Source organism: Lagopus leucura, unplaced genomic scaffold, assembly GCF_019238085.1.
Source record: "Lagopus leucura isolate 7727_CA_CO unplaced genomic scaffold, USGS_WTPT01 Super-Scaffold_100016, whole genome shotgun sequence".
Lineage (NCBI taxonomy): Eukaryota > Metazoa > Chordata > Aves > Galliformes > Phasianidae > Lagopus > Lagopus leucura.
Genome location: NW_024962270.1, coordinates 14,190,075 through 14,217,485, shown reverse-complemented (window position 1 = coordinate 14,217,485; position 27,411 = coordinate 14,190,075). Strand labels below are relative to the sequence as shown.

At 43.2% G+C, this 27,411-nt stretch overlaps 1 long non-coding RNA gene across 2 annotated transcripts; it reads left to right on the top strand.

Annotated features, from left to right (window-relative positions):
• LOC122183066 lies at positions 1-21,522 on the top strand. 2 transcript variants are annotated; one of them, XR_006180079.1, is made up of 3 exons: positions 1-100; positions 12,037-12,153; positions 20,965-21,522. It is a non-coding gene; the product is annotated as an uncharacterized LOC122183066 (long non-coding RNA). The 2 variants fall into 2 exon arrangements; XR_006180078.1 differs by lacking the exon at positions 20,965-21,522 and adding an exon at positions 12,933-13,008.
• Positions 21,523-27,411: the final 5,889 nt, after the last annotated feature.

The window sequence follows — 27,411 nt, the reverse complement described above, 5'->3', positions numbered from 1 at the left end:
ATGGCTGGTCTTGCCTTGTGATGGGCCTGTCTGCTTCCCCATAGGTTTTTATTTCTGCCTTTTCTTTCTTTGTTTCTGGAGATCCTTGCCAGTCTTTGAGGTGAGTGTTCTGCCTGCCAAACTTTCTGCTTCTGGGAGTGGGGAGCAGCTGGCTATTGAGGTAGGAAAGAGTGAATGTGATGTTCTGATGCTGGAGTTTGGGCATAGAGAGAAGGAAGGAATGGGGAATTCTCCAGTAAAATACTGTTTTGGAGGCTGGTGGGGAAGGGCTGCAGTGCAGGTGTTCTTTGCTAGTATGCCTGTGTATTGTAGCAGAGATAGCCAGTGGAAAAGTACTGCTTAGCATGAAGTGAGAGGAAAGAAGTGTGTGCAAAACAGGGGTGTTCATTTGGAGAATCGTTTTTCTTCTTGGCTTAGGAAGCCTAGGAGACTTTTCAAGGTATGTGGGAAGGTCTCCATCTTTGTAGTCAAGAGAAAACGCACTTCAGAGGAGCCTGTGTTCTGTGTGTTTCCTAGTGACAGCCTTAAGAGGTTCCTGTTGTGTTCTTGGGCCTTACTATTAATGGCTGCTGGAGTGAGGTAACAGCAGGTAGTCGTGAATATCACAGATAACTCATAAACCACAGGGAGAGATCACCATAGGAGGGATTGCTGGTATTATTTTACTGCTGGGCTCCATACTAAGCAGTGACAACTGGTCTTAACGTGCCTCACTACAACTGAATTACGTTCCTGTAGGAGCTTCTGCAGGGCTCCTTGTTTGGTGAATGGACCTTTGTGGCTCAGGGGCTGCAGCATATGGCAAGATCTGTATGGCACAGAGGGACCCTGGGAGTGTAATTCAGATGCCATGTGCTCCTCTGTGGGGCTCAACAACTAAAACATAGGGAGCTGCAGAACTCTGCTGAGGTGTTTCGCTACTGTAGCTTTTGCTTCACAGTACTGAGGTGTATTCTGAATGAATGTAATGAGTGTAAAATGCTACTAGACAGCCATGCCCCCCTTTATTTTCCCTTGTAACAGCCTAAATTCTAGTGTTCTGAAAAATGTGGTGTTTTCTACCAAAAGGGAAGTTTATAGTACTTCTTACTAAAACTGCCTCCTTAAGGAGTAGTCCATCATATTGAATAAATTACCTAAGTGTTTTTCTAGTTCTTGCTTGCTTTAATAGAATCATTAATATCACAGTGACTTATAAAGCAAAATGCCAACTAACCAGAAAATGCTTTGCAGTTCCCTTGATGTTATTTTCCTGGGCTCTTCATATATATGATGTTGCTACATACTTCATAAGCCAAGAGCCTTGTGTGCTTACTTTGAAAGCAGGTATTGTGTTAATAAGCTGAAAGTCTCCTGTATGGGAGCTGCTGAGTCACGGCCTGAACCTCTGATTGAGGCGAGCCATGAGTCAGCCAGAGGAGCACAGGTGAAGGCAATTCCTAGACCTATTTAAGAGCTGGCTACCAGTGGGGAAGGATCTCTTCTGGAGATCGCCTCTATTGGTGTTTTGTGGTGAGCCCAGCTGAAGGGTAAGCCTCCCATTTTTTTCTCTTTTGTTATCATTGTTCACTTTGCCTAACTCTCTTGATTATATTGTAACATCTCGATATCCATTGATTATGCACCTCCTTAAAGCAAGGTTTTAAAACAGGTGGTTCCTGCTGAACCTGTAATAGCTGTTTGCTGTCAGGATCAACAACTTTCTGATCTCAGCAGAGTACTGGATGGCTGCAGAACTGCAATCAGAACTCAGCTGCAGATGTATCACCCTCTGCTTCTGCTCCATCCATGCTATCACAAATAGCTAGAGGAGGAAAGCATCTGCTGAACTAGAAAGTTCCTAAATGTGAACCATCAATAATTTAACCAATTATAATTTGTTTATTCCTTCCTTACTTGTTACACTATAGCTAAAATTAATGTTTTGGATTTTTTGGCTCTTTTCTAACACTATTACCAAAAGGAAAGATTCCTTATTCCTAAATTCCTGCAGATTCAGTGCATCTACAGGCAGCAACTTATTCCAGCGGAATGAACTAGCATAGGCAAAAGGGTGGAAGGCTGAAAATCAGTCTGCTTGCAAACTCCATGGCCAGACAGAGCATTCATGACACCATAATGCAGGGGGGAAAACACACTTTTAGTTAAATAATTGCTTGCTCTGGACATTGGTAGCTTTATTATTTTCAAGTTACAAAACAGCTGACCTAAGTCTTATACCTATTTTTGAGAAGAACTTGGCCTGCTTTGTGTAGGTCTTGAAAGTGGCTACTGAGCTCAACAGGTGTTGTCATAACAAATGCAGTCAAGGAGAGCCAGTGTGGGTTAGTTTCTCCCAGGGGCTCAGTTTTAAGCTTTTCTTATGCTTGCATATGCTCCAGGTCACCAGCTATGCTGACACCCTCGTGCTTGATTGAATCCAGCACACCTGGACTGAATGTGAGAAGCTGAGAACTAGAAATTCTGTGTTCACAAGTGACGGGGTGAATTTGCTCCTCTGCACTTGTGCTGATTCAGCCCAGTGTGTTTTGTCCTCCTTTGCTCATTGGGCGTGTTGCTGTTGACCCTGTCTGTTAGGATCCCCAGATCTGTGCACACCTGTGTTGCTGCCTGAGGTTATTTCATTCCAGATGCAAGATTCAGCATTTCCTGAACTTTGTGATGTTTGCCTTGATTCATGTCCTCAGCCTGCTGATACGTACCAGTGGGGTTCTCAGCAGGCACAGCACTGCTGCTCGCTGGAGGGTTGGGCATTCCCCTCAACTTGTTGTTTGCCAAGCTGCTGAGAATGTCATTCTAGATGTTAAAAGACATCAAGCAGCACTGACTCCATTACTGATCTCTGAGGCTTGTTACTAATGGTGCGTTGAACTTGGTGGAGTTGATGACAACGTTAGGGGTTTTTACTTAAACTAGTCATACTGTGCTGATAGGATTAGGGTAGAAGTAGTTGATGCCATGCATGTTTTACTGTGTTTTGAACAGTGTGCCTGGATGCATTTCCTCTTTTGGGTGAGGTTTTTTCTATCCCCTCTCCATTTCAAAAAAGAACATGTGCCACTTATGTTAGTTATGATTTGTGGCTTGTGTTTCCAAGCGCAGCCTCTGGAGCTCAGTTGTGCTGCGCTGAAAGGCTGTTCCTTGGGTTGCATGGCTTGTATTTCAGGAGCAGCACTTCTCACCCCAAGACACAGAAAACATGGGATGCTGCCAGGCTGTTGCTTTGCTATGTGCTCCACACCAGGGAATCAGGGTATGCTGGACAGCTATGAGGCAGGCAGTGTGCCCAGAATGTTAAGGGAATGTCCACTGTACCACTCACTGTTTTGACTCATTGCTTTGATTGTCTCCTTCCTGAGTTCAGCTGCTAATGATGGCCCCAGGGGCAGTGTAGGCTATAGAACACTGGCTTTGGGGATTGCTTGTATTAGCGATAATGGACTTTAATTACAAGTGAGCAGAGGTTGCTTAAATCCTATTAGTATGAACTGTGACTTTGAATACCAGATGCCCTTCTCCTGATAACAAGTAAAGGAAACAAGTTGATGTTGGGGAGTGGCAAGGGCAGGGTGCTCTGCAAGAGAAAGTGAGCTGGGAATCACAGGTGACCATGAGCCAGGAGGGTAATGACCACCCTCAGCTTACAGACGCCTGAAACAAGGGGAGAGGCCATGGCTAAGACCTTCCAGCTCATTGTTCCTGTGGCTGTTCCCAATAGCTGGATCCCCACTCATTGCTGTTAGGTCAGAGCTGACTTTAAGCAGCTGAACCCCGACAGTGAGATGTTACAGAGCACCTTGGTGTGCTTGGACCCTTACATTACAGCAGGAATCTCTTTAATTTGTACATCCAAGAAGTTGCAGGTGCTACTGAGGATTAACTATAAGGCTTTTTTTTTTTTTTAAATTTGCTTTCTAGTGTGAGCTGTGTTCCTATAGCTGATGAAGGGAATTAGGACCTGATGTTTAATGTCTTTTATCTAGAAACTTAATCAGCTGTGAGATTGACCATGCAAAACATAACAGGTAGTTAATGAAGATTCCTCAGGTAAGTATGAGATGCAAGGTGCATTTAGAACAGACAGGAGTGAAGGGAAGAATTGTGTATTTTGGTAATGGGCTTGATGGAAGGTGAATTAGGGAGCAGTTAAGTCAGCCTGAGTATGGTGTAATGTTGTGTTATGGAGTCTGACTTCCTGATTACTCCAGTGCAAGAGAAGAGGGAGTGTTTACAGATCAGGAGACTCAAATCCATTGTCTTGTCTCCCTGCCTGAGAGGAGGACCGTATTTCTTGCTTGTGATTGTGTCAGTTTTTATGGCATTCCATCTTCCTTACTGTTCAGGGTAAATCGCTCTCTAATGAATGAAGAAAGCCTTCCAGGACATAGTGACACAGGTAGCCTCCTTTGAACCCTTCTGGCTTTAAAAGCTGTCTAGTCTTCAGACAGCCATCACTTAACAAATGATGATTCATTTCATAAACACCTGTAATGTCCCCTGTGATCTTATACACTCTGCTGAGAAGAAAACAGTTGGCAAGGCAGCTCTTCTGGTTCTACTATTTTTCCACTGTTTTTGATACCATGAGGCTTCCAAATCCATGCAACCATAGTTTTAATAAGTATGTTGCACTGCAGGTGCTTTCATGGTCATACTTTCATAGAATCCTTAGTGTTGGAAGGGACCTTTAGAGGTCATCGAGTCCAATATTGCTGCAGTGAACAGGGTCACCCACAGATCAATCAGATGCTCAGAACCTGGTCCAGCCTGCTATTGAGTGTCTCCAAGTCCTTTTTGGCAGAGCTGTACTCCATCCTTATATTCAGTTTCAACTGGCTTCTCTTTGTTTTATGCAATTACTATGCACAAATTTAATGTGCTACTTTTTTGCTTTCCCAGGAAAATTTGTAAATGGAGTCTAATGTTAATCTCTGTAGAAGCACACAGTTTTCCTGTTCAAAAATACTGCTGCCCGGCATCATTCTGTTTATGATTTCCACTTGCTTAATAATCTGACAGTGCTTCTGTCTGAGCCAATCTCATTCAAACATCTTAATGACTTTTGTGAGGCATTGTCATGGATGCTTGACAAAAGTCTAGATATTGCATCCTATGGTCCCTTCAGATGCTATTTTTATAATTTGATCAAACAAAGCAATCAATCTTCCTTGTCCCAGTTTGTTTTATTGGCTGTAGTGGCATTGCATGCATCAAGCACATGGTGGAGTTTTCAGCCTGAATTAAAGTTGAACTGTTTTGGTGTGAGTTATGGGGGCTGCTATGATTTCTGCCTGGTCATGCAGGCATTACAATGTCAGTGGTGAAAATAGGAAAGGCACACATACAATAGGCAGCACTCTGTGCTGTGTCAGGAGCAAAGATGCTGTGATGGTTCTGAGCCCAAGCTGCTACGCAGATGTTGATGCAGTAGGAACCATTCTATGGCCTAGTATGTGTCCTCCACATATATTGTAGGCTTCTTCTGCTTGCTTCTATTCTGAGTATTTAATTTGCGAGTCTCTGGTCTTTGACTTGTATTGCTGTTGCCTTTGAAAGATCATGTATGATTTTCTAAAGCACTTTTCTGAGGCAAAGGGCTCTTCAGAGATATCTGAAGGAGCTGTGGTTCTCAAGGACTAACAGGATTTGTTTTGTCTTAAAGCTAACAGCATGATAAACTAGCCTCCCCAAGCCTGTAGGGCTGCCTGGGGTTGTTGTGACCAAAATGCAGGGCCCGACGCTTGGCCCTATTGAAACTCACACAGTTAGTCTCAGCCCATTGATCCAGTCTATCCAGGTCCCTCTGTAGTGCCTTTCTCCCCTCAGGCAGATCAACACTCCTTTCCAACTTGGTGTTGTCTGCAGACTTTCCGAGGATGCATTCAATCCCCTCATCAAGATCACTAATGAAGATGTTAAATAGGAGCAGCCCCAGTGCTGAGCCCTGGGGCACACCGCTCGTGACCGGCCGCCAGCTGATTTAACTCCACTGACCACAACTCTTTGGGCCCGGCCATCCAGCCATGTTTCACCAGCAGAGCGATGCCCATCCAGACCATGGGCAGCCAGCATCTCCACGAGGGTGTTGTGGGGACAGTGTCAGAGGCTTTACTGAAGTCTGAGTAGACCACACAACAGTCACTAAATGGGGCACCTTATCATAGAGTGAAATCAGGTTTGTCAAGCAGGTTCTACCATTCATAAACCCATGCTGACTGGGCCTAATCCTCTGGTTGACCTTTAATTGGTCCATGATGGCTCCTGAGATTATCCGTTCCATAAGCTTCCCTGGCACGGAGGTGAGACTGATAGGTCTGTAGCTGCTGGGATCTTCTTTCCAGCCCTTTCTGAAGATGGGTGTCACATTTGCCAGTCTCCAGTCTGATGGGACATTTCTGGTTAGCCAGGACTGTTGAAGGATGATGGATGATGGCAACCACATCTGCCAACTCCCTCGAGTTGGACTTGATGATCTCTTGAAGTCCTTTCCAACCCCTGCCATTCTGTGTCCTTCAGCATCAGCACAAGGGAAACTGAGGAAATAGATCTTAATGTTAAATGCTCAGAGCTGTGAGATTCTGTGCTGCAGTTGCTGAATTGCAGGAGAACAGGGAAGCACTCTGGGTCTGTGCTTCTGGACTGAGAGGCCTGAGGAGGAGAGCTAGGTGGAGCCCAAACCTAGGAGTGGAAGGAGTGGTGTGCTGGTGTCCTGCTGGTGCGAGTGCTGGGGTGTTCCCTGCTTTTCTGGCTGTGCTGCTGTGCTGACCCTGCTTGTCTGAATGACTCCTGCTTATGAGAATCTATCTAACAGGGCTCAGAGTGCAGCTTTGCAGTGCTGGCTCAGCTGGGGTGCTGTGCATGCACCTGAAAAGCTTCCTGCTGATGCACTCAGCAAGCTGCTTCTAGTGGCTCTGTGCCCTGGCTTTTGGGCAATCACAGCAGTGCTCTGGTGCCATGCTAAGTGTTATCTTTCTTTTGCCCTTCGGTGTCTCCTGAAAGACAAGAACTCTCATTTGTGCCCTGTATGTGCTGCATAGCAGCCTGGTTGCAGCTGGCACTTTGGATCCATGCCACCTGCAGAATGTGCAGCTGTGGCTGAGAGATGTGCTGGTTCTTGATACGGTGCTGCTGTTAGGTTATGTGGGGTGGGGGAAAGATTGAGTTTGGTACAGCTGTTTCAGAAGCTCCTGCTGTCTTCCCCTGACTCCTAACTGGCTAAAACAACCTGATATGCATGGCTTTCTGGAAAATCAGGAAATAACGTCAGGAAAAATAGCATGTGCTCAGAAGCATGTTACCCAAATAAATGAAATGGGTAACGTTGCCCTGAGCAAACAGGATTTATAGCAATTTCAATATGTGGGTGTGGGAGAAAATGCAGACAAGTGTAATAAAAATAAATATTGGTTGTTTTTTCAAGCAATAGTAGTGTAAAATATTGTCCTTGGGACAGAAAAGTTACCTTGATTCTGAAATAATGCACTCGGCCTCTGGCTGTCAGTATTATATCAAAGCCTCAGTAAATTTTTCATTCCCCCAGGCATTATTTTATAGCTATTGTCTTCCATACCAAACTCCATTTGTAACATGTATTTATAGCTGGAGTGATCTTTGAGATTCTTCATAATATATAAAAATGAGGAGGCTGCCACAAAATGGCTTTTGGTTTCCTCACAGGTTTGCAAAATAGATGTTAAAAGCAGATGATTTAAAACAGCAATTTTATTAAAAATGTGTTATTGTCATTTGTAGCTTTCACAGCCTTTCACAGCCATTCACCATAACTACACTGGTTTCCAAGGATGCTGTGATAAGCTTTGAATCTGCAGGTGTCTTCTCAGATTATTTCAATCTTTGAGGCAACGAATCTGCTGGACCATATTTATGCTGAATAACTGTGTCAGATTTGTGTCAATAGAGGCTCTGGTTTGGTCTTTGGGGGGGAAAAAAAATGTATACACACAAAGGTTTTTTTCATCCTAATGGGCTGTTCTGCTATTCTGCAGACCACTTCCCAGATGGGAAGTTCATAAACACTTGTGTATGTTTCCTCTGGCTTTGGAATGACCTGCTCAGAGCTGCCCAGGCCCCAAGTGCATTTAGGGAGATCATCCTTGGGCCAACCTTCTTTGTCTAGATGACACGAGCAGTGCATGAAGCATGGTTTTCAGTGCATGGTTTTCAGCCTGGCTTCCTGTGTTCTGTTGGGTGCCTGCCTCCATCTGCGAAACTGGGATGTGCAGCTCAGCCTTGCTGTTGTTGTCAGAATTTGCCTATTGAGCCAGGTTTCATTCAGCTCTCTTCTGGTTTGAAAGGATACATGTACCAGGCTGTATCACCCTGGTTGGTCTGTCAAAGCAATACAAGCAGTTACATTTAATGAAGAGAGATTAAATCGGCCAGACTGCGCATTCAGCAGTTAAAACTCAAGATTCAATACGGGTATCTCTGGAAAAAGCTATGGGTGAGAGCAGCAGCTGGCTGTGTTAGTAAGGCATGAAGCGGTGGGAGAAGACTGGTTCTTAGAGCTGGCAAGCAGGAAGCATGTTGGTAAGGGAGTACAGATGCACATCTCAATGGTTAGATTTCTTGAGCTGGAGGACACCAACCCCTGCTGCAAGGGATCACGTTCTCTCCTAACCACACATGCTTCCAGCAAAGGCAGAGTGGAAGCATGGCTGTCCTGCCCTCCTCCCCTTTGCATACCTGTGTGAGGGACGGCGGGCGGAGAGCTGCCTCTTTGCAGGCCTGGGGGGGATGCTTTCTGTGGTGTTAGCGTTACGTTGTTTAGGCTGCTTCCTCTCCCATCTTCTCTAACTGTTGAAGAGCCAGGTAAAATAGAGGTGTGGGGAAAGCTGTGGCAGTGTGGTGCAGCCTATTGATTAAGTTGACACTTATGTCAGCAATAGTGGAGAAATCTCAGCTCGAGCAGAGGGATAATGGCTGTGCTGCAAACCCTGCTTTGTGAGCCTAGTTAGTGAGAGAAAACAATATTTTCTCTCTCAAGAAACAAATAAGATCCTCACTTGCTACATTATGGCATCAAGGAATTACATCATAAATTGCTATTTTTGTCATTAAACTGCAGGGCATTTTTTTTAAAGCTAAGTGTTCATAAACAAAACAAAGTGGAGGCATTAAAGCAGACGGGTTATACATCAAGGTAGTGACTCCATCACTTTTTTCCCCCACCTCCTGTTTTTATTATTCTTTGCTTCTGATAATAGCTTCTTTAGAGGAGGCTTTAAAAATGGATTGTCCGTGATGTTCTTCAGTGTGTCAGATATAAATAAAGAAGTGCTGCATGTTATTTTGTTGAAAGCTTCTTGTAGCACTTTGTAATCAGGGCAATTATAACTTTGCCTGTAGTTTGTCTTGTGGGTTTGCTGTGCGCACCAATTAAATCAGTCAAGAATTGAACATAATTGCTTGGCCTCCTTGTACATCTGGAAACTTGCTTAGAGTGTAGTGGTTTCTAAAGCTGACTCCCCTGGATCCTATATTATTTATGGTAGCAGTTTTTCTTATCCTTCTAAATACGCCTTGAGAGTTTTCTGCATCTTTTTTTTTTTTTTTTTCCCCCTTAACTTCTTACTGCTTCAGTGCATGGATCACAGACACAGGTAAATGATATACACCTGGAAAGTGCAGAGCTACTGCTTTCCTCCTGGGGAAGGCAGTGAGAAGAAAGGAGCAGCTGGGGTGGGCTGTGTGCAAGGCAAGGGGGGATGGGATGCTCATCTGAAGGAGCAACAGAGCCTGAGGGTTCTGTGGAGGGTCCTGATGTGAGGTGCATTCATTTGGATAGGGAGGGGTAGGAATTGGTGCCTTCAGATAGCAGCTTACCCTCTGCTCTTTCCTTCAGTATCTGCCATTCTAATTTTGTGTCCTCTTAATCTTAAACTGACCATATATGTTTCTTAGAGCATACAAGCTTGATTCTTTTTTGGAAACACTTTCTTTGCCAAAAAAAGTGAATTTATTTTACATGCTTTCTTCAGAGTACAGTCTGTGGTTTGCTTCATGGAATGGTACCTCCGATGTCCAAATGATGACCATTCACCATTCTGCTCTGCTCTTTCCCTTGTATGCTAGGATGTCCCAGTTTGATGATAAGGAGATGGCAGCTGAGCTGCAGATCCTGGGGCAACACAGCCCAAGGCTCCTGCTTTCCTTGTGGGCAGCATCTGTGGTGGATGGGCGGTTTGAATAAAGTGGGCCATCTGCTTTGCAAAGAAGTGTTTGAAGCTCTGGATTATGAAATGTAATGTCAGGGGAAAAAAAAAAAAGGAACCCAACACTGCGTTGCTGAGGGAATGCTTCTGAACAGAAACTCCAAGGTCTGAGACATTAAAGCAACCAAGACCACAACCCGTTTCTGTTGAAGGGATTCCTTATGATCCCATCATCCTTCTTAGCACTGGAGCTATAGGAGTAATAAAGGAACTGGGAGTACCTTTGGATGTAAAAATACTTATATGATGTATTAATGTTAAGAATTATAAAGGCCAAAAAGTCTCTCAAGGATGATTCCAACCTTGTGATAGCACAGCCCAAATGCTGAAGTTGGCATTGATCAAGTTTGTTGCTATGACTCTTTAAAAGCAGTAGAGCTTTGAGTTGTTATTCTTTAAAAAAAAAAAAAAAATCTGACAAATGAAATCTATTATCTAAATGCAACTGTATTTCTGCCAGGGGAGAGTGAGGGATTAATGTCTCATTGGTTATCTTATGAGATCCGGAAGTAGATTTCTTATCTCTTTGTTCTCTTGGGTTTTGTTTCCTGATTGTTGTAATTCATTCAGTATATATCTAACAAATGTATTTATTAGTGGTCTGAGAATGATGAGAGAGTGTACACTGGACTTATCAGAGAAATTGATATGTACTGTGCATTATAGACACTCTGAAGAAGTGCTCTGCTGCCAAACACTTTTACTGGTTTGTTAAAGGAGTATTAGACACTGAAGTGGCTACAGCATCGTGTAGATTTTTGAATGATACAGTTAATGACACAGCTTAAATCTGATATCTTTATTGATGACCTGGATGAGGGCATTTAGCGCACCTTCAGTAAGTTTGCAGATGACACCAAGTTGGCTGGAAGTGTGGATCTGCCTGGGGGCAGTGAGGCCCTACAGAGGGATCTGGACAGGCTGGAGAGCTGGGCTGAGGCCAATGGGATGAGCTTCAATGAGACCAAATGCTGGGTCCTGCTCTTCGGTCACAACAACCCCAGGCAGTGCTACAGGCTTGGGGAGGAGTGGCTGGAAGAGCACTGAGGAAGAAGGTGGCAGAGTCACCATGCCTGGAATTGTTGAAGAACTGTGGAGATGTACTAAGGAACACGTTAATGGGTAGTATTGGTGGTATGTGAATGGTTAGACTAGATGATCTGAGAGGTCTTTTCCAACCCTAATGATTCTGTGATTCTAGCTCATAACATAACCTGGCTATGGCTCAAAAACTAAGTGGAAGCACAAACACATGAATAACCTCTGAAATATGTCATACTTCTGCTGTTCTTCTGCCTTCTTGATAGTGGCCAGCAGGATTAGGCATTTCATGCTGAGCCTTGAGTATGAGCTAATTAAGTAGTAGTAGATGGGGCTTCAAGGAAGAGTTAGCAGTCCTTGTGCTTCTGTCTGGCTTCTAACTTATGAACTATGGCATTCAGTTGTTGTTCAGTCTGGGTTTTTGATGTGGTCTGTCCTCTGTACTGAAGGAAGTGTGTAGATATATTCTGTAGATATATTCTGAGGAATTTCTTTATTGCCCTTAGTAAATTAAATGATGTACTCTTATATAAGGGGTGGAGACTTCATATTTCAAATGAGTATATATGTATGTCTTAATCATTACATGTTCCAAGAACAGTTGGTAAATTTAGGGATGTGTGTCTGTTTCCTTGTAACAAATTTCAAAAATCACAGACTTAAAATAATCCCCATGAAATATTATTGTATGGTGTTTAATTGGATTTGATACACATATGCAATAAAATGTTGTTTTTGATTTAATCTGTGTTCTGAATAGGGTTTTTGTATAAAGTCCTGGTGTGAGGAGAAACCAAGGAAGGTGCCAGAAAACTTCTTCAGCAGATGAGGTAGAGGAAAACCTCTGGTGTGTAGCAAGATCATCATCAATGAGGAGGTATGAACTGATGGAGCAAAATGAGTTCTGAGGTGGTGAGGAAGGCTGGTGAGTTGACCATAGAAAGTGTTCTGTGTTCCAGGATTATTCTCTCACACTTACAGTCAATTAAGAAATGTAAAAATTGATGCAGCCTGAAAGATGTCTTTTGGTTATTTGTAGCCAAGATGACAATAGCAATAGGGGGTATTACTCCCAGATGTGCCTGCCATTCTCTCTGAGATACTTATAAGAACTAGCAGGTAAGTTTCCATTGTCATGACATCAGCTTACTGTAACTAAACCTTTAATTGAGATAGAGGTATTATTAATGATACTTGTGAATGCATTAAAAATGAGCTTTTTATGGTATTGGGTCTTAAAAAGCCTATGATTTTCTGGGCTATTTCTGACTTATGACAACAAAATGATGGTGATGACTGTTGCTTTTTGAGAAGGGGTGCAGGTGACGTTCAGCCCTTGCGTAGACTGGGAGCAGGCTGTGGATGGTGTTGTGCCTAGCTGCTTAGCCAGCTCCTGGCTGGGTGCTGGGAGAGAAGGAGGGCTTGGATGTTGCAGATCCCTGGAACCCTGGGTTTATAACAGCCAGAGTTCCAGAAGGAATAGGAATATTTGGCTTTGAAATAATGAAGTATTTCACAGTGTGCAGGAGAAGCTGGATTTTTTTTTTTTTTCCCTCATGAGTGTTGAGCTCTGTACCTAATAAACACTTTAGAATAACAGTGGGATGTAAAATATCCTGTCAAGTCTTAATGGAAGTATTATCCATCTAATGACAGATCATGATGGTGTGTTTAACACAGAGGCGGTGATGATTTTTGCCACATCTGTTACAAGTATGTCCTATCCAGAGCTGATGCAAATAACCTGTATTCTGGCAGTATCCCAGGTATCTTATCCTACGTGCCATCCATCTTAGCTATTTCCTTTTTTTTTTTTTTTTAAGTGATAAAATGCTATTTTAAAAACTTGTTTTAATGTTGTGTTGCTTTCTCCCCGCTTTTCTGCTTTCTGTGGTATTTCTCTATTCAGACAATAGGACGTTTTCTTTGGGGTACAGGAACAACTTCTGCATTGCTGCAGTGTTAGGGCTGGCACCATTGCTCCTGTTCCAGTTGAGACTGAGCAACCGGTTCATTCTTCATGTGCTGAGAGGTTCAGTGATACCAGACTTGAAAATGAAATGCAAAAGACTGCTAGCAGATCTTTCCCAGTAAGCCTCATTTGTTTGGTCTGTGCAAGGAGATGTGTTTCCTGTTCATTGTGTACCCTTAAGTGCTGCTGGGGATGCCCAATGCTGGGCTCTGAAAAATTCCAGGGCAGGGGAAGGACCTCTGGTGAGAAGGGACTAAAAGGAAAAATCAATTAACAGAGATGGGGGGGGGGTTAAAAAATAGAGAGAGAAAATGCAAAATCAATTAAAGCTATAGTCCAGTCCCAATCCTGCTCCAATAGACAAGTGTGGATGGCAGCCCTGAGGGAGATGGGCAGTGCAGCCTGAGATTCTTTTTTCTCTTAGTATTAAGGCCTTCAATAAATGTAGTAAAATAATACTTAATAATAGTCCTCCATCTAGCATTATTATTATTATTTTAGCTTTTAGAGTTGATTAAGACAATTGCAGTTTATGAAAATGCTGGGAGAACTTGGTTTGGAAAGTCTCCTGCAATCTTGTGTTAATCTGTGTGAATACTGACCTTCTTGAAAGCCCTCGATTTTTGGCAACTAATTGAAAGACAATTAAACACGAGTTGTGGTAAAATATAGGGAGCTCGAGGCTTTTTGTCCTTTAAAATCTATCGGGAATGTCTTCAATCAATAAAAGCCCAAATGCTTTTTCCTGTTGTTTTCCTGGCAGTGGATGAGGGACAGTATCCACATTTTTCTGCAGGGTAAACCACTGTATCCTATCCTTATTTTCTTTGTTTTCATTAGTGGGAACAAGTGTTTTCACAGCTGACTTGGAGTGCTGTTGGGAAAAACATGGGAGGGGAGATGTAATAACAGGCTTGGGATTGCTAGCTATGAGCTGATTCAAGCTCTGTAATGGTTCCTTGAAACTTTTTGTATATACTTTCTCCCAAGAGTAATACAACATTGTATAATCAGGATCAAAAGTGTGAATTTGTCGCCCCCCCCTCACCCCCACCCTTCAGTAAATTGTAGTGCTATAGAAACAGGGAGACATATACATTTATTTTCTTTGGAAGTTATGATAGAGCAAAAGAGCTGGTCTGGGGACATGCTCTTAAGACTTTTCCCTTCTTTCATCATTTGATGGTGCTCCTTTCTGCTGGCCTTAAATGCCAATCTTTGTTTTCAAGGAGAAACTCTGAAAAATAGCTTTCTCTATGGCAGGATACAGTTTGGTAGTAATACAGCTGAAAAGAAAAAATGAGTGTGTTTTTCAACTACTTCTCTAAGCAAGTTGCAGTGCTACTTTAATAAACTGAACTCAGCATAAGACTTTGAAGAATGAATGTTCCAAACATTAAAATTTAAATGCATAAACAAAACAGTTGTTTTTCAACCCAAGTACTCTGTAACTGGTGGTTTAAAAGCACTCATCTGATTTCCTTGCGAGCCAGAAGACTTGCATAAAAGCTCTTCAGTGCTGCCATAATTGGATTTTACAGGCAGCAATTTGCATCATCCTTTACCTTTGCATTTTATATGTGGAAACAGACCTGCATCTCCTTTGAGAGTGGAAGAACTGGGAGGCTGAGGAGCTGTAGATCCTTAAGGTCTTTGCATAAGTGGCTTCTCCACTTCTGGGTTTGTTTGAGTGGGAGAGGATTTGTGTGTGCGGGGTGTCAGGGCTGGCACAGGAGTGGGAAGTCACAGTGTGTTGCAAGGAAATTTAGAGGTTCTATTTCCCAATTCAGTTCCCCTTTTCTCATCTTTCTTTTCTCATCTTTCCAGTCTGCAATATTCGAAGTAAAACATGAAGAAAAACTATTTTTTTTTTTTTAATTGAGATGAAGACTGGAAGCAAGCTGAAACTTGAACTCTACTCTGTTTTTGATCTGAATTAATCCTAAAGTATGGCACAAACAGCCTGGTCTGTCCCTTTCTGATCTCAGAGGGCCTGGTGTGCCTCTTCCCCTGTGCAGAAGAAAGGAGCAATCCCAGAGCAGTGTTTAAGATGGCACTCGTGTACAGCTCGTGTAATACGGGACTCAAAATACACGATTGGAAAGGGTATAATCATCTTGATGACATCTGTGAAGACCTTTGGTTTTAAGCATAAACCATGAATGTGAAGTCGCTGAACTTAGAAGACAGCTTTCAGGCAAATTATCTGTGAATGCAATTCTATCATCGGATAATGAAAGGGTAACTGGATGAATTATAGCAAACCCTGCCAGAGGTTGCAAGGATAAGCACCTCTGAGGAAGGAAAGAGCTTGCACCAGACAGAATCACCTAGATGTTTTTGGTGCTTGCTTGACTGTGGCTTCCTGCCCTAAAGAAGGGTGCAAATTGCCATGAGAGCAGCAATCATCCTATGTCTGGTCAACAATTACAAGGGTGCAACAGGTGTATTATAGAGCAGCCTGGGACACTGGCATAAAGAGGGTCTGGAAGAAGGATTTCCTGGCTGACTTAGTTGGGCAAATCTAGCCTACCGCTTCTAACTTCTACTGAGAGGAAACTAAGGCAATGACCACGTCTGCAAATGAGAGGGAACACAATGAAGTTGAGGTTCTGAGAGAGGTTTCTAATAGTGTTCCCTAATGAGGTGAATGTTACCTGATTGTAGAAGAGTACCTGTCATTCAGCAGAATGTAAAAGCTTAAGCTCTTCATGGTAAGAGGCCGTTGATAACAGAAACAGCTTACTCAATTCTCTCCATCCACCTGCGTGCATCTCTTCTCCTGGCCTTCATGCTTGTCCCATCATCTCTTATGTTGTCAGGGTTCCACATCAGAATTACTGCTTAGTCCTTTTCAGACAGGAAATACTCTAATATATGGTGTGATATTTGTTCCTTCTTCTGTTAGTGACTGTTGTTCGTTGAGTGCATCCCTCTGCCTGTGGCAGGAGTCTCATGCTGCATGTGTTAACTTTTCTTTTTAGAGGAACATTGCTGAGAGCATAAGAGCGAGCTTGGCTCCCTTGAAGACAGTGTATCTCTGACTGCTTAAAAGTAATGTGGCTCATCCTCTCAGTGTGAGTGGGTATTTATTAACAAAATCAATCTTATATTATATGAATGAAGAGACGGCTTGGCTGTTAGCAAACCAGGGGTGAGCAGCAGTATGGTGTCATTGACTAGAGTTCAGCTGGGGTGAATCTGAGGTGCAGGACCCTTCCAGCAGTGTGATGGAGGAGCAGGATCCAGTGCGAAGGTACTGCATCAGCTGCATCTAGAGAAGCTGGCACCAGCAGCTGCTTTGTCCCTAGAGTTTTATTTTTCCTGGAGATAATTAGATATATGTATGTATGCATGCAGATATCCTGGATGTGTGTGTATGTATATACATATATATTTTAATTTGAGAGGTTGTTCTGTAGTGGTCAGAACAGAAGATGAGTGGCTTGGAAGGATTTGTGCAGATCTGGGCCTCTAGTCTCACCTACCGTAAATTCAAGTCCAGGATAGTGTTAATTATAATCTAATTTAAATATGCATTCTGTCTGTGAGTGCAATTTCTTTCCTTCTTTCTTTCTCTGGTATGAGATCTTATTAAATGTACAGCTGTCATCCAGTTCTGTTTGTTGGCACTCTGTGGCTCACTACTGTGTAAGTTATCAAATTAACTTTTTTTCCTTTCCATTATAATTACTGGCCTAATTAATAGTATAATAAAATACTACTACCCATCGGGAACAGCAGGAACTGCAAGGTGTTTCTCCTTGTAAGAGTGCCAGCACAGAGTAAGCTTCAGTTGAAATTACGGATGTTCAGCTGGCACTGAAAATATCAACTCATGGACCTGGCGCTGAGTCGTGCATTTTTTTTCCCTACCTTTGGATAGCAGTGGTGTTCTGCAGGTTCTATTCTTTCATGGTTAATCATGAATAGTAATTCTGGCTGGTCTGATGTCATGGTGGAATCCTTAATTTGCACAGTGGATTTTGCCTGCTGAGCGTGAGGAAGGGGCAGTGCTTTGCAGAGGGTGCTGGTGGTGGATCCCGCTCCAGTCTTTTTCCCAAGATAAGACTGTAGATGTCAGTGTTTAACTAGTGCAGCCTTCCTGACTGTTCTGCTGCATTAATTTAAGTCAACATTTGATTCTGGCTCTTTGCTGCAGTGGGGAAAAATGCGCCTTCAATCTGGGACTTGGTACCTGAAAAGAGCAGTCTCCTTCAATGAAATGGCACTTGATTCAAGATTCAGAAGCCTTTTTCCCTCATTCATAACAAAATTCCCACAGCGACCTTGCATCTTGCCACACACACAAAAAAATCTGAATTAGACTTGTAAATATGTGCTGTTGATTGCAAGCTGTGTTTTTTTTCTCCATGTGATAGGATGCCATACACTGCTGCCAAATGTTATTCATGAGAAGCGTAAAATAGTTCTGTGTGTTTTTCAGCACATCCCAAATTTTTATTAAGGGTTTTCATCCTAGACTTGTATTGTTTGACTCATGTTTTTAATGGGATGGCTGAAGCCTAGTGGGTCAGCTTGAAGGCTTCTGTTGTGGCAGAAGGCTGTAATTGCTTAACCCAGCAATTCTTTGCACAATATATGCAGTTTTTACTGTCTTGATTGTATAATCTGAAGTCCTGATTCTTATGCTTGATTTGAAGGGCACTGATCCTTTGTATTATTGTTTTGAAAAATGGAAGTGTGTGTGTGGGGGAATTACCCAGATTTTGGAGCATCTGACAAGCCATGGAGCTGAATTTCATGCTATGTGAAGGTTACAGATAAAAAAGCCAACTTAGCAAGTATATATTATTGTAGGTATGTTGAACATATTGCAACACGACAGCTTAATTTATGCTCCTATCCCAATTTCCAGCATAACAGGCACTGCTTATTATAAAGGCCTTCCAGGCAAGTGCATCCATCACCACCCATAACATCTTTCAGCTAACAGAATGACGTGTAAATAGGACTTGAGTTCAGTGTGCTCTGATAGTCTGGTGCCAGAATTAAACCCTGCAGAGCGCTTTCTGCTATATACATTAAAGTGCTTCTCCAGCACTCCAGTTAAAATTTAAACAGACAAACAGCATCAGGTGCAGCTGGAGGAGAGAATGAATTCCAATGAGAAATCAAAGGGAAGATTCTTGTGAAAGAATGTTGTGGGGGACGGGAGGGAAGAAGGTGGGGAGTGGGGCTCCTGCAAGGGGACTGGTGGGAAGTGGAGAGAGAACGAGTGTGTTTCATCCAGCTGGGAGCATGGATACTGCTTAACAAGGACCTGAATTGATCTCTTCTGAACCAGTGTGTGCAGTTCTGATGACCTGTGCTTGAAAATAAGCTGGTGCAAAGGAAGCCTGCTAGTGTGGTAAGGAGAATACAGAGCTTATTTTAAGAGAGGAGACTGGAAGAGGTTGGCTGGCTTGCTTAGTGTAGTATAACAAAGGCCAAGAGGGGAAATGTTTGCTTATAAATACATCAAAGAGATAAATATGAAGCAAGGAGAAAGCTCCAGCTGGAGGCCACTTTAAGATTGAGATCTTAGTAAGGGCTGTTCCTGGCACGATGGCAGGACCATAATATGCCTGTGCTCTTCTTGCCCACGGAAGGGGAGGCCCTGATACAGCCCTCCCATGGGAGTGCTGGAAGACAAAGCACTGTACTGAAGGTGGTGACTGACAGCCTGAGGGCTGGCAAAAGAAGAGGTGATCCTTAGAGCAAGTTATCACAGAATCCTTAGAGTTGGAAGGGATCTTTAAAGGCTGTCCAATCCAACTCCCCTACAATGAACAGGGGCACCACAGGTAGATCAGGTTGCCCAGGACCTGGTCCAAACCTTGCCTTGAAAGTCTTCAGGGATGGGGCATCAACTACGTCCCTAGGCAGCCTGTTCCAGTGCCTCACCACCCTCACTGTAAAAGACTGAAGAGAGTCTCTTGGAAGAAGAGAGCACACTGGTCATGATGCTAAAGGACCTTCCAGATGGGAATCTTGTGACTTGATCCTGTACTCATGTTTCTGTTAATGCTTATGGGCTCCAATGGAGCTTGCCACAGGCAGGAGGGTTTGCCCTCACAGATGTCAGAGTAAAGCTTTTACAGAACCTTTTAACAGAAGGATTTCTCATTGTTTGCTTTGTGGCAGCCTGCCACTTCTAATCAAATCTAAACTCAGAGGGCTTTCTGGAGTATGGGAAGGCTCTGGGGTAGAGCTGGAAATAACAATAACCCAGTTGTCAATCAGAGAAATGCAGAATGGTTGAACCCCCAAAGGCATACTGTAGGTTCAGCTGTTGGCCAGCCTGATCTGGGCTCCATCTTCAACTTGGTGTCTCATATTTTGGGTGAGTGAGCTTAGTTCCAGCAGAGTCCAATTTTTTGCTCTTCTGATCAGTAACGTTTCTGTAAAAAACAATAAATAAAACAAATGCAAATGGGTATTGGAAACAGACATATGCTAACGAGATCTCTGAGGAAAGTGTGTTGGAGGGAAAAGCTGGGAACAGTGCAGTGGGTTTTGCCAGAGTCCAGGTGGTTGTTAAAGGTGCTCAGACTGCCACATCTATCTCCATTAATGTGAGGTGCAGGCTGTTTTCCTTTATTGCAAAGTTGCATTCATTTGATTACATACAAAGGCAGCTGCTGCTGGCTTAGCTCGTCTCTGAAATCCTCTAAAATCATTTCAGCTGTCACTGTACAAGTTGGGCATAAAAAGCAGTGTTTCCTAACTTTATGAAAAGATTTTACAGTGTGCTGTGGGAAATAACTAAATGGCTAGCAAGATTTCTTTACTTGAAATATTAATTTCCATTGTTTCTGAGCTCTTTTGTTCAAATGCATGTTAGGAAATGCTACTTACATCAATAAAAGCCTGAGGCTTTATTAATGTAAAACTCTTAAATCTGCTAGCAGGAGAGATTTTTCATTGCTCTATGCACCTCTATAGAAATACATAAAAGTGAAAGAATAAATGATAGGGCCCAATATTGCTGTGTAAATGTGGGCAGGTCAGGGGTTCCTGAAGCAGATGCATTGTATGTGGCTCAAAAGGGGGAGTGTGGAAGACCCACAGGCTTTTAACACCATGCAGAGGATATCCTCTTTCCATGCCACTAATTGCCAGTGGTTTAAGTGGAGTGGCTGTGCCCTGCGCCAGGTTCTGTCACTGGGAGCCCTTTAAATTGAAAGCTGACTTAAAGCTTTGCACTGAACAGCTCTCAGGAGAAATGCTTCAGAGCAAAGAGTAGTAAAGAGGAAAAGTTTCCCTCTGGGAAGATTTGTCTGGATTATAATCAAACATAGAAGGTACAGTGGTCCAGTTCCCCCCAGGAAGAATGTGTCCAGTTTTCCTCATTGGACTGAAGTTTGGCTATAGCTTGAGGCCCTTCCTTTCTTCAGCATCACATAGAACAGCTTTTTTGCTTTGAGAAGGCATTGCCAAAGTAACTGTATTGCTGAAAAATATATCCAAATCCAAAAACATTGACTGCATCCTATTTTTGTTGGTGAATTTGTTCTGTGTTTGTGAATCACCGGCACCTCCTACAAGCAAACCTGGTCAGGTCTCTCTGCTTGCACGTTTCCTTTGCCTGCTAGCTGATCTTAGAGCTTCTGTCACTTGGAAGGAACGTGCTGAAAGTCAAAGCCCCTGCCTCCCAGGGAACCTGGAGGTTCAGAAATCCACTGAGCTCTGCGCTTTTCCTGCTTCTTACAGGAATTGGCATTCCAAGTCGAAGCAGACTGCATTTTTATGAAGAGTTTGCAGTGGGGAAAAATAATGCTCCAAGGGTTTCTACATCAACATTTCAGCTTGGATTAAGTACGTTTGTTTACCTCATGGGACAGTCTTGGAGTGTATAACCAGGGTTCACTTTGGATGAAACTGAAATACCAATATTGTCTAGAATTGCATCCAATATACTCCAGTGACCAAAGGATGCTGTGGTCTTGGGGCTATCTGGATTTTGCCTGAAAGTGGACCTCTGTGTGTAATGCAAATATTGTCCCTTCAGCACCAATTGCATTACTCTGTAGGTCTGCCTCCATTGTACTGTGCTACTTGTCAGAGCAGACAAACCTGTGCTCCTTTAAAGCTGATAGCGAAGTACCACTTTGATCCACAAATTCATTCAGTGCCAAGAAGATAATCCCATGGAATGCATGTAAATCGCCAGTAGACAGCCATTCTTCATAACTCTGTGACTTGCAGTTAAGACTAGTGTATATCTTGGCATTGTGGGTGTAAGTTACACTATAGCTCAAGGTAGGATATTAATATTTCCTTAATCCACTTCAGAAACAAACACTCAAACAAACACTCTGACAAACCAAACCTGATTTTGGAACAGTCCTAAAACAAGCAGCTCAATCGGTTGTCCTGGGAAGCCATGTTCCTTGTAGTCATTTCTAACTGGTTGGTGAGATGCTCAGGGAAAAGCCAAGACTGGCATTCCTGGTGAAAGAGAAATGCTCTCATGCTGGAGCAAGCTGTAGAACGTGCTTCCTTTCTCCTGACACCTTGTTCTTCAGGTAGAACTGTGCTGCCCTTGACCTTAATGTCAGAATTCCTTTGGATTCCAGCAGATTAAGGCTTTTCTATCAGTCAGCCTTTGTCTGACATCAGGGCTGTGTTGCAGGAAAACCTCTGCCTGGATTTTCATCTGCAGCATGTGGATTTGCATATTTCCCTCTGATGTGCTGCCCACCTTTTGTTCCTTTTACTTCCTTATAGCAAAACAGAATGTTACTGTAGGTGGTAGAAACTGGTGACATAACGCTGATGAGAGGCTCAGTGCTGTGTTAGAGGAAATAGTATCTCATGCTCTGGCAGTGGGTATGAGTGGGGGGGAATCTTGTGACTCACTGAGCCTGTATGTGGCAAGTTCTAAATTACGATCCCTATCAATTTATGTGGGGCTTGGGGTCATACTGGGCAGTGTTTCCTTTAACTTGATTTAAATCGTGTCAAGTCCCTGGGTTCTGGGGAGAAGAGGGAAGGTTGTGTAATTGCAGAGCATTAAAATCCTCAGGCAGGGTTAGTTCAGAATATGAAAACTCAATTACTGGTTCTGGCACTTGCTGATACATCACAGGTTTTCTTGCCACATGCTGCACACCACACAGTTTGAGTCAAACTCCTGGATCTGCATGCTGAAGCTGTGCTCATCCTAACTTGCATCCAGCAGGCTTGTAAGAACAGCCCTATTAGTAGCTGGAATAGTTTGCATCAGCCTCTACCTGTAGTACTGAAGTACAACCATGGGCGTTACATGATGTGGCTACTCAAGCAGGGTGGGATCGTCCGCTCGGACCAAGACAGTAAGCTGTGTGTTGCAGCTTATTTCCATGCACGTGTGTGCATGTACTGAATTGGCAATGGGAGCTGTGACAGAATGGTGGGCTGTATGTGGTTCCCTTGATTAAAACATGCCAGCGCTGGGGCCTCTTCTGTCAAAGGCTTGGTGTGTGGGGCTTCCTCAAGGTTTCTTAAGAAAGGCTTTTCAGTGTTTGAGGTATTCAGAATGCCTTGGAACAGCACTGCTAATCCTCAGGAACTGTAAAGAATGGCAGTAGCATGCTCAGCAGAATGCAACACTACAGCTTACAGGTTACCACGGAACTGGAAATTAGATTTAGTTGTAAGCTTTTCATTAGTACAAGCGTCCAAGTGACCTTGGGCAATTTCTTCCCCTTGCTTCTGTTCCTTTTTCTATCTTTTCTATCCTTACTGTCAGAACAGAGTGCTTTCCTGGCAAGAATTGTCTGTTATTTTGTGACCTCCAGCGGGAGGAGTGTGTACTCTTGGTTCACACCTATAGACACTTCTGCAATGTTAGTGAAAATAAGCTTTCACAGAACAGCATAATTGTGATCTTTCAATATCCAGTTAGTGTGTAAACAGTATTCAGATAAGCCTTGGAGGCCCTGTCAGGGAACTGGTAGGCATGTTACACTCAGCTTCGTAGCTTTGCTGCTGTGTTTCTTGGTTGTGATGGACTTGCTCCATGAGGACACTGACAAGCTTAATGACTGCCAGGTTCTTCTCCGTGTAAAATCCTCCGGCAAAAGCAGCATGCAAATATAAAACACATCTTCAGAATGGCTTCAACCTTTAGAAGTTTGGGTGTGAATAAGTGTGTGACCAACAGCAGCAGAATGCCTGCAAGAAATGCTTTCTTGGTATGCGTTTTGAATTCTCTCTCTTCTAGGCCTGAAGGTGTGCAGACAAGCCTCTGAAATTGGCCTTTTAGTGCTCAGGTGCTCTCTCTTGTAACAAATACACTCATGCCTTGATGTTGTGCCAGTGCTTCTCTGCGTCTGCAGTGAATGACTTCATCCTAAACTGGTGGCAGCAGCGATGGCACGCAGGCTGCCTGCTTGTACCGCCTGCTTTGAGGTACCTGCGTTCTGGGAGCAGCTCAACAGATATTTGTCTGCAGATTTTGTGTGCAGTGAGGTTGTGCCGTTGTTTGAGTTATTCTTAACACTGCACATCTTGCACCTGGGAGGAGCTTTTGCTACTGAAATTGTCTCTGAGTCTCCAGGACAGCTTGTGTAAGTGAACGTAGCAACAGTGGGCTTCTTTAATGACTTGTGCTTCTATTCTGATCTCAAATGTGTATTTTGAGTTCACATCTAAACTTTTAATGTGACAATTCAAATGCTACGATTTGTGATCATCATTGTAGAAGACTCTCTTGCTCACACCTATGGAGTGTTTCTTTACTACCAGGAACAGTACAAAGCATTTGCTTTCTGACCAAAAGAAGTGACAAAGCTCAGAGTGAAGATAGCAAGATAGCCTGTTGATACTTGTAACTACTAGCTCCTGTTTTGGGATGACTTTCATATAGTTGAATAACTTGAGTCTGATATTTTTGTTTTCCTTGACCTTTGTTAGCATCTCTCTGCTGAGATCTCATCTCTAATGTAGTGGTTCCTTGTATGTCTTGTGGGGATGGTGACTCTGTAACCTGTCAGAAGGGTTCTGATAGCTGCTGGTGTGTTCAGTCTGAACTCTGAGCCCCGGTGCAGGTATTTGTAATGAACCTGAGCAAATGTAACAAGAAAAGCTGTGTCATGCTTTCTTGGACAGGTGGAGCATATGGCACTTAAAGTGACTGGGAATGTGTTGGAATTGCAAATCCTCCTGCCCTTTCAGGTGACAGGGACAGGGCCCAAATACAGCCTTACGTTTACTTAAATTGCCATGTCAACTCTGCTAAGCATGATGCAAAGTGGTATTGACTTGACTTCACATAACATTTTTGTCTCAGCCAAGCCTGGCCAGTGTATATCTTCCACTTGAGAAAGCAACCTCTCTACCCCAAGTCCCAGACAAATCCTATGACTGGTTTCAATGAACATGTTTCCATTTCAGTGAAGGCAAATGTCTGCTTTATTAAATGCTATTTTATTAAAGAGCTGTGTGAAGATCAAGGAAGCATTAGTCCAGTAAGTCCTGTATTATTCACAAAATCTCCCCAGGTTCCTAAAAATCTGAACAATAAGTGACACTAAAAGTTGGGCTGGTGGATGACTTTGGAGATATGCTAGATTGCATAGAAAGAACTGATAACTGCAGAAATAACTTGTTGATTTGGTTACTGATTCTGTCTGTAATATTTCTTTGAGCTTAGACAAATCCAGCAATTTCACATGGCCTGCTCTGACCCTAGAGTTTTTCCTACATTGTACATATATTTGATGTTATTAGATTTGCTTGAAGTAATCGTTAGGAATATGTAGTCTTTCTTTCCATAAGATCAGTAGTGCTTTCTTGCTGACGAGCTTTTTTTGAGGATAATAATTCCAAATATATTGCACTCAGTGTAAAGCCCTGTAAGTGTTAATTGAAACAGATTGAGGTTTGTGCCTTCTGTTAGAATGTTATTCAGAATGATAGAAAATAAGCTCTATACAGGACTCTTTTTGCTCAGGCATCACAAACACAAATCTTACCATAGGCTGCAGTTATACAAGATACTTTTTCCTTCAGATTTATAGCTGGCAACGGATGTGGTACGTGTTGGTAACTGTTGGTATTCTAATGGCAGCTGTGATGAGTGAGAACAAATGCTGATATAATCAGTGTGGAGGATGACGTGCGTATGGAATAGTCCAACTTGGGTATGACTGAGCTACTAATTTGAATGCAGTCATGTTCTTTTGAGTCTGTTGGTGGCTGTTGGCTGGTGTGCATGGTATGGTGGGGACAGGGAAAAAAATACAATCAGGGAATTTCTATCTCTGACCTCGTAAGCTAATAATGTGTATTATGAAAAAGACTGAAAATTGCCGTGGAAGATTCTGTCTTGGAGACTTGTTATCTCACGTGTAGTTCTTGAAAGAAATACTGATTTGATATATATTGATTCTTACAATTCTAATACCTGAAGTACGAAGTTTCTGGTCAGTATGGGAGTGTTTGCATGTCCAGGGGGCTGGAGCATCTCTCTTTTGAGGAATGGCTGAGAGACCTGGCACTGCTCAGTTTGGAGAACATTGAGGAGAATCTTATTGCTACTATGTAAAGGGTGAAAGGGTGGGAGTCAAATGGCTGGGGCTGGGCTCTTTTCAGTGGTGCCCAGTGACAGAACAAGGAGCAATGAGCACAAACTGGAACAGGAAGTTCCATATGAACACAAGAAAGAAATTCTTTAAGGTTTATAGAGCACTGAAACCAGCTGCCCTGAGAGAGGTGGTGGAGCCTCCTTGAGATGCTCAGCCCTACTTTCTTGTGCCGCTGCTGTAGGGAACTGCTTTGGAGGGGTTGGACTGGGCTTGCTCCAGAGGTCCCTTTCACCCCCTGTGGTTCTGGGATTCTGTGAACTGTGGTGCTATCTCCTCTGCCCAGCTTGTGTTTCTTCATGATTACAAAAAGTAGCTTCTAAGATGAACTGCAATGGAGGTTGTTGAAATGAAATTGTGTTGTGGAAAAGGCATTGCAAGGATTGTGGTAGATACAGCGTGGGAAGTCATAGTAGTGAAAGCCCAGCTGGACAGTAAAATGGTCCAGCAGGAGGTGGGTTATGCAGGGCCTACCTGTTGCCTGTGAAAGAGTTAATTGTGGGCTTTCCTTTGTAACAGTCAATGGAAAAGTTAAGACTGAGCCCGGATTGTCAAAAATTTGTTAAGTAGTTAGAATACCTCAAAGATTTTATTTTCCTTTTTTTTTTTTTTTTTTTTCTTCTTTTCCCTGCCAACCATTTGAATTGATGGTGGGTCATTTTGCATCATGCAAAATAGCCTCGGTGACTCACAGAGAGTTGAGGAAATATTAGTTCATATTCTTAGAGTTGTATAAAATGCCCTTTAAGTGCAGGGAAGCACAGCATGGCAAAAGTCCCCTGCTTGAGCACTGTGGAAGAGCTCACTCTGACCCGCTTGTTGCTTTGTTTGTCTTGTTAGCTGTGCCATGCGATATAAGCAGAACGAAGTGCTTGTTTCTCTGGTGTGCCCTTCTCTGCTACCACTGGTGTTGGGGGCAAATACATCAGTGACTGTACCCCGATGGCTGGGACTCCTGCACAGGAGCAGGGTGTGCCCTTCTGCTGGGATCTCCCTGCCAGACACCCCAGCAGATGCTCTGTTGTCACCTGTGGAAGCAAAAGCATCTGGAAAGTTGATTTATTCCCTGCCTGGAGATTTCTGCAGCATAAGGTTGTATCCTTAGGTGACGTGAAGGCAGTGTAGCTGAATGCACAAGGGTTCTGCTGGGAGCCCTACTGCTTGCTGGCCCTGGGCATGCAGAGATGAGCAGGGAGCAGTGAGCATGACTGTCAGCCTGCTGGGCTGAGTTCAGGGTGTAGAAATAGCTCCCACCACTTTATTTGTGGTGCTATGAGGGCTGTGTACCATACAGAACTGCTGCTGTGTCCAGCCTGAAGCTGCTAAGTCCTCCTTTGTGTAAGAATTCAGCTGTTCCAGTAAAGCACATTGCAGAGCACCTAAACAAAAACCTGCTGTGCTCTTGATAGCCTTTTTTCTAGTGACACTTGGAACAGAAAGTATATCTTTGTAGCTGCTTATTAGTGTCTGATGGCATGCACCAATGAGCAGGATGTTTGTTTGCATGGATAAGCCCCTTGAATTGGGGTAAGTATCTGACTTTTTAGCCTAAAAAGGTAAGGTAGTTTATTCCCTGAGGAATACCTAAGGT